The sequence below is a fragment of the Alligator mississippiensis genome, chromosome 1 (assembly GCF_030867095.1).
Source record: "Alligator mississippiensis isolate rAllMis1 chromosome 1, rAllMis1, whole genome shotgun sequence".
NCBI lineage: Eukaryota > Metazoa > Chordata > Crocodylia > Alligatoridae > Alligator > Alligator mississippiensis.
Genome location: NC_081824.1, coordinates 168,980,933 through 168,987,494, shown reverse-complemented (window position 1 = coordinate 168,987,494; position 6,562 = coordinate 168,980,933).

Below are 6,562 nucleotides of genomic sequence, written 5' to 3'. Positions count from 1 at the left end.
ACATCCAGCCTGCAGAGGTTTAATGTGTGGTCTGCAGGCTTCTGTCCTGTCACCATTCCATGCATTGCTCCTGCTGCTGCAGTGGCCAGGGTCTCTGATCACAGTGGCACTGAAGTGAAGGAGCTGTGAAATCCAGTGAAGACAGAAAGATAATGCAAGAGGATGTGGAAAGTTTAGAAACATGGGCAGAAGACAAAAGAAGATTTAACTTGGACACATAAGAGCTAAATATCCACAGTGAAGTAGATTTATAGTAGGAGGGATCAGCCTGGGAAGCAGAAATGCCAAAAGATACTTAAAGGTGATAGGGAGCAGACATGTAGATACGAGCCTTCAATGTGATACGGGAGCAGAAAAGGAGCAAAAAATGGAGGTGATTGTCCGAGGAGATGTGTTCAGTGGTGTCTTGTTACAGGAAAAATAATGATTAATTGGAGGGAGTTCAAAGAAGTGAATAGAAATTATTAAGGAGCAGGTGAAGCTCACATGGGCAGAGACTGGAGAAATTAAGCGTAGTCTATTCAGTAAACACTGGGCAAAATAGGAAATATGCTAACAGTCCACAAGTATCTGAGGGGTCAATACCAAGGAGGGAGAGGAAACAGCTACAAAAGTGCCAAGTTTAATATTACCATTAAAAAGTGAAATTAAGAAAAAGAAAATACAGGCAGAATAGGATGACTTACAGACAGGGAGACGTGTTAGGCTGTGGAACAGAATGTCAGAAGGAAAGGTGGAAGCACACTTACAATAGGGACACGCCAGCACTGGCAAAGAGATTAAGTAGATAATGTGTTTGGAATTTTCCAGCTCTAACTTCTCTAATTCTATGACCCGTTACTGCAGCACAGCCCTATTTTGGCACCACACTGAGACACAGGCATGGAATTTATACAGAGGAAAAGTACCCCAAGCTGACTCACTAATGCCACTGCCTACAGCACTGCATCCCATACCACCACACTGGGACACTGGCTAAGGCCACCTGCTGAGTCATCACAACTAGTTCCTGCAGCAGGGCAAGTGCTTCCCATCCACATATTGGCCAGGCCTGCCACAACTCAGATTATGCAGTCTCAACACAAAGCCACAAGAACAGCCTAGAATTATTCATCTACTACCTAGCCAAAGATGTGGCCTATGACTCAGAATGTATTATGCCTAAGGAGCATCCAGACTCAATATCAATGGCCCCATTCATCTTACTTTCAAAGGTAAGAGAATCAAAATAAGTAGGAATCAGCTTCTTTGCCCCTGGCACAGCAGGGCCCATGCATGTTGTGGAAGAGGCACACTGAGCTCCTGACACTGACAAGGGAGTGCCTAACACTGCTCATGACTTCTTACCTGTACCCAAATAGAGCGCCATACCCAACCATCTGAGAAGGAAGCTCTTGATAAGGCAGGAGATGGGAAAGGAAGAAAACTGAAGGAGGCCTTCCAGAAAAAAGAAGAGTGGATACAAAGAGGAGTAAAACTAATCAAGCATGCAATCAGTTTCTGATGCTACCGATCCAAAAGATACCTTTCCAGACGAGGGCAACTGTGCTGGCCTAAAAGCAGCCAGGACAGAGGCCTCTTGGGAAGAAATGAAATCATCACATGGATTGACTTGGAATTTGGTCTTATGCTACTGCCTTAAAATGGAGGAAAGGGTGACACTAGGAACACCTGCCCCTAGCCTATCAGCTTCTTTAATGGAGGGTAGGCAAGGGGAGTTGGAGGCCATTCTTTAAGAAATAAGCCACTTACAGATATTTACATTAGGCTTTGACCTCGTCAGCCTGCTCTCTGAGTCCTTCCACTGTCCTTCACTACATCATAAACCAGCTTCTTGCTCTGACCTTCTAGGCTTTCCACAATTCAGCCCATCCTATTATGTTATTGGGCTGGTCACCCATGTGAGGCCCTGGACTAGAAAACAGGAGATCTGACAGAGGCATGCTCACTGCTGCACATTCACTGTGGGCTTTGGGGTAAATAATTCACCCTCCCAGTTCTTCATCTGTAAAATATGGATAATTACTTCTTTGTTCTGTCCTGTATATTTGGACTGTAGGCTTTTCAGGGCAGAGACTGGTTCTTGTTGCCTCAGTGGGCAATGTGATAACAGATGGCATCTCTAGATACCATCCTACACAAATCCATAATAATAATGACATTCATCCTTGTGGAAAAGGTCTGTACATGACCAAAATATTCCTCAAAACCCTTATGAATAAAGGGGACACAGCTACTATCTAGGCCTTATTCCTGGCTGCCTGCACAAGGGTGAATATTACCAAGAGCAAATAATAGATAGGGGTGTATTTGCCCTCTGGGTCTTCTTGCCTGGGTTCATTTCTCAATAGCACAGTAGAGGAGAAAGGGATTAACGTATGCTTGTAATAGGCATTCTAAAGCAGATAGACAAGCTCTAACTGAGTGGTGTCCGAGATCACCCCAACATAGCCTTTCACCAATGCATCTCTCTCCCCCAAAGGGCCTGTTCAGCAGCATGTGGTGTTAGCAAAGTCTAGCAACACTTCAATGGTTAAAACACCCAGTGGGTTTCCAACGAAGGACAGATGTTAATGCGTTTATGACAGTGCCTGTATCATTTTGTCTCAATGTCTTTGCTGCTGTGCCCTTCTCAACTTTGTCAGATGCCTAGTCTCATTAAATACTACAGAATAAATTAATTAAATGGTTAGATAATGCAACAGCCAACTCCACATTGGAACACAAAGGCAGCATTTAATTTACTAGTAAGCAAACTATAGGCATGACCAAAGTCCTTGAGACAAAGTGTGACTCCACAAGTGAATTGTGCTCTGGGGTTCGAACTCAAGCCTGCAAATGAGGAATTACACAGGCAATACTCCTTTAGAGAGACAGCCTGCTGAAGTCCTAGAAGATATGAAGGGTGAAGCTTCTAATCATGGGGATAAACTAAACATATAACAGCTCAAGGAGTGGGGGGAAGCGGTGGTGGGCTCAATAACATAACTAGGAGTGGGCGAGAGGGGCACCAGCTTCAGGCACCATCTTAGAGCACAAGATTGGCAGCTGCTGCTGCTGCCAATCCAGCTGCCATTGCTGCTGCCATCACCCAGGATGTAAAACATCTTAAGTTACTTCTCTGGGGGACTCTATCTGAACTCATGAGGAAGCCTGAAGACCTAGACTTCAACCAGCACCAAGGCAGTTAGTGGAAAACCGTCTCAGGGGCATCTCTACTCTTCACTGCTGTGACTGCAACTTTGATATGACCTGAGTGCAGATGTCTACAGCAACTGACAATGGCTATTTTGCATCCAAGCATCCATAGAAAAAATGCAGACAACTTTTGTGGGAATAGATTCATAGATTGTGAGGGTGGAAGGGACCTCAGAAGATCATCAGGTCCAGCCCCCTGTGCCAGGCAGGAAAGACAATTGGGGTCAGGTGACCCCAGCAAGGTGACTGTCCAGTCTCCTCTTGAAGATTTCCAGGGCAGGTAATTGAACAACCTCTGGAAGGAGCTTATTCCACAGTCTGGTCACCCTAGCTGTGAAGACATTTCTCCTGATGTTGAGCCTGAAATGGTCTTCCAAGAGTTTATGGCCATTACTTCTGGTTTTCCCCAAGGGTGCCCTGGTGAACAGTTGTTCACCAAGCCCTTTATGTATGCCCCTGATGTAGCAGTAAGCCACTATCAAGTCCTCTCTCAGGCTTTTCTTTTTCAGGCTGAAGAGCCCCAGGTCCCTCAGACTTTCCTTGTATGTCTTGCCATGCGAGTCTCTGATCATACGGGTGGCCTTTCTCTGGACTCTCTCAAGCTTTACCATGCCCTTGTTGAAGTGCGGTGCCCAGGACTGGATGCAGTACTCCAGCTGAGGTCTCACCAATGCCAAGTAGAGTGGAAGAATCACCTCCTTGGTTTTGCTGGAGATGCATCGCCAGGGTATTATTTGCCCTGTTGGCTACAGTGTTGCACTGACAGCTCATATTCATATTGTGGTCTATTATTACTCCCAGGTCCCTTTTATTTGTGGTGCTAGTCAGCTTGGTGCTGCTGATCCTGTAGGTGTGTTGGGGGTTGTTCGTCCCCAGGTGGAGCACTTTACATTTCTCGATGTTGAATTTCATCAGATTCCAATCTGCCCAATTTGCTAACCTGTCTAGATCCACCTGTAACTGCACCCTATCTTCAAGCATGACCACACTTCCCCATTTTCTATGATTCTGTAACTTGGTGTTGTCTGCGAACTTGGCCAGTGAGCTCTTGACCCCCAAATACAAATAATTGATAAAGATGTTGAAAAGCACTGGACCAAGCACAGACCCCTGAGGGACACCAATGGCCACTTCTCGCCAAGATGACACAGATCCATTCATTAGAACTCGCTGGGTCCTACCCTGTAACCAGCTCCCTACCCACCTGTCTCATGGTTAAGCCCACAGTCCTCCAATTTTTTCATGAGAACATCGTGGGATACCAAATCAAAGGCCTTTTGGAAGTCAAGGTATACAATGTCAACCTCCTCTCCCTTATCCAGGTGGCGAGTTACCTGATCATAAAAGGAGATGAGGTTGGTAAGACAAGACCTGCCCGTGACAAAGCCATGCTGGCTATCATTCAGAATCCTACCTTCTGCAAGCTTTTTGCACACAGACCCCTTGATGATTTTTTCAAGTATCTTCCCTGGGATAGAAGTTAGGCTGATTGACCTATAGTTACCTGGGTCCTCTCTCCTCCCTTTCTTGAAGATGGGCACAACATTGGCCCTCTTCCAGTCCTCAGGGACCTCTCCAGACCATGAGTTTTGGAAAAGTTTCACCAGCAGTCCTGCGTTTTCGACCAGCTCCTTCAGCACCCTTGGATGAAGTTAATCTGATTCTGCTGACTTATATATGTCTAATTTTTTCAAATGATCACAGACCAGTTCTATGGTAATAGTAGGAAGGCAGTCATTTCTACCCTGCTTGTTCTGTATTCTCTCTGGCATGATTTTGCCCTTGGCCTGCTGGTAAGACCAAAGCAAAGGAGTCGTTCAGTTCAGTTTTCTCCTAAGTGCCTGTAACCAGCTGTCCACAGTTGCTGAGCAGTGGCCCCGCACTCTCATTTGTTTTCCTCCTATTCCCTACATACTTAAAGAATGACTTCTTGTTGTCTTTGACTCCCATTGCTAATTTTAGTTCACTTACTGCCTTAGCCCTTTGAATCTGTTCCCTACAAGTGAGGCACGTTGTTGTATAGCCCTCCCTTGGGCATGCCCAAAGCTTCCATTGTTTGTACGCCTCTTTCTTCTTTCTTGAGAGGACCATGATATCCCACGATGATGAATGTGTGCCATCTTAACAGACAGTGCTATTTAACTCAATGAGTGGCAGGATACCAGAGTTGCCTGACTTTGCAAATGTCTGATTTTTCCAACACCCCTGTGAAGTTTAACATGAGAGACACGTTGTCATTACCATTCCCTGTGCAAATAAAGAGCAGGTAGGGTGACAGGATGGGTTTGGATCACATAACTTCTCTGAGCTCTTGGATTCATCCTATCCTAATGATACCTTGAAGGACGCCAGCTGAGTTCCTGGGGCCCAAGGTTATACTGCTAAAAGGATTTTGCAGCTGTGCCTGTGGTAGCAGCCCAGATGGCCTCTATTACTTGTGAACTTGGAAACATCTATGCTCTTGCTCTTGCTGGGCTTACAAGGTGCTAGTAAATGAAACCGGCACAAGTTAATAAAAAGGTAGGGCCTCCTAAAAACCCTGCTGCCCTTCCCCCATACTGCTTCCTCCAGGGCAAGTTATGTAACTATATGTGTATTGACACTACCACCACAGGCATAGTAGTTACCTAAGCTAGCTTCATACAAGCTAGCATGGGTCCTGGGAACAGTGAAACCATGGCAACTAGCAGCTTGGCATGGCCTTTTTCCTTACTGGGAAGTCATATGCACCTGTGGCGGCAGCGTAGACACACCCTGTATTCCACTGACTCTGTTAATCCTACCAATGCTAGTGAATAATATGTATAGGCCCAGGCTCATGGAAGGCACCTGGGAAGGGCTGCTCTTCTCCAAGGCAGCTAGAGGCTTAACCATATCTGATACACTCCCCTCCATGGCTGGGAAGGAAGGTAGGAAAGAAAGAAGGAAGGAGATGGCTTAATACTTACACAGTGCTACTTAATCCAGTGATCCCATTTTACAGAGATGCCTTGACATCATCATCCACATTTTATGAAGGGATAAACTGAGGCATAGAGATCTGGAGGGATTTGCCTGAGATCATGCTACAAAATAATGTCTTGACTATGCCATTGCTAATGTACTGATGTAAAAAATCAAGCGTTTACAATAGTATGGGAGAAAATCAGGTCCACACAGTCTGTTACGTCACATGCCTTAGACAGCAAGATCCTTGTATACCATTAGGCTAATGTCTAGCTCCGTGTGTCTGTAGGTGAGCCAGGGGCATGTCTAGCACCCAATGATCCCAGAATGGATCTAGACCACACTGGGATAAGAAATGTAAAACCTGCCAACACATCACCACTCTCACAATAACTACATCCCAAAACAGAACCATCAC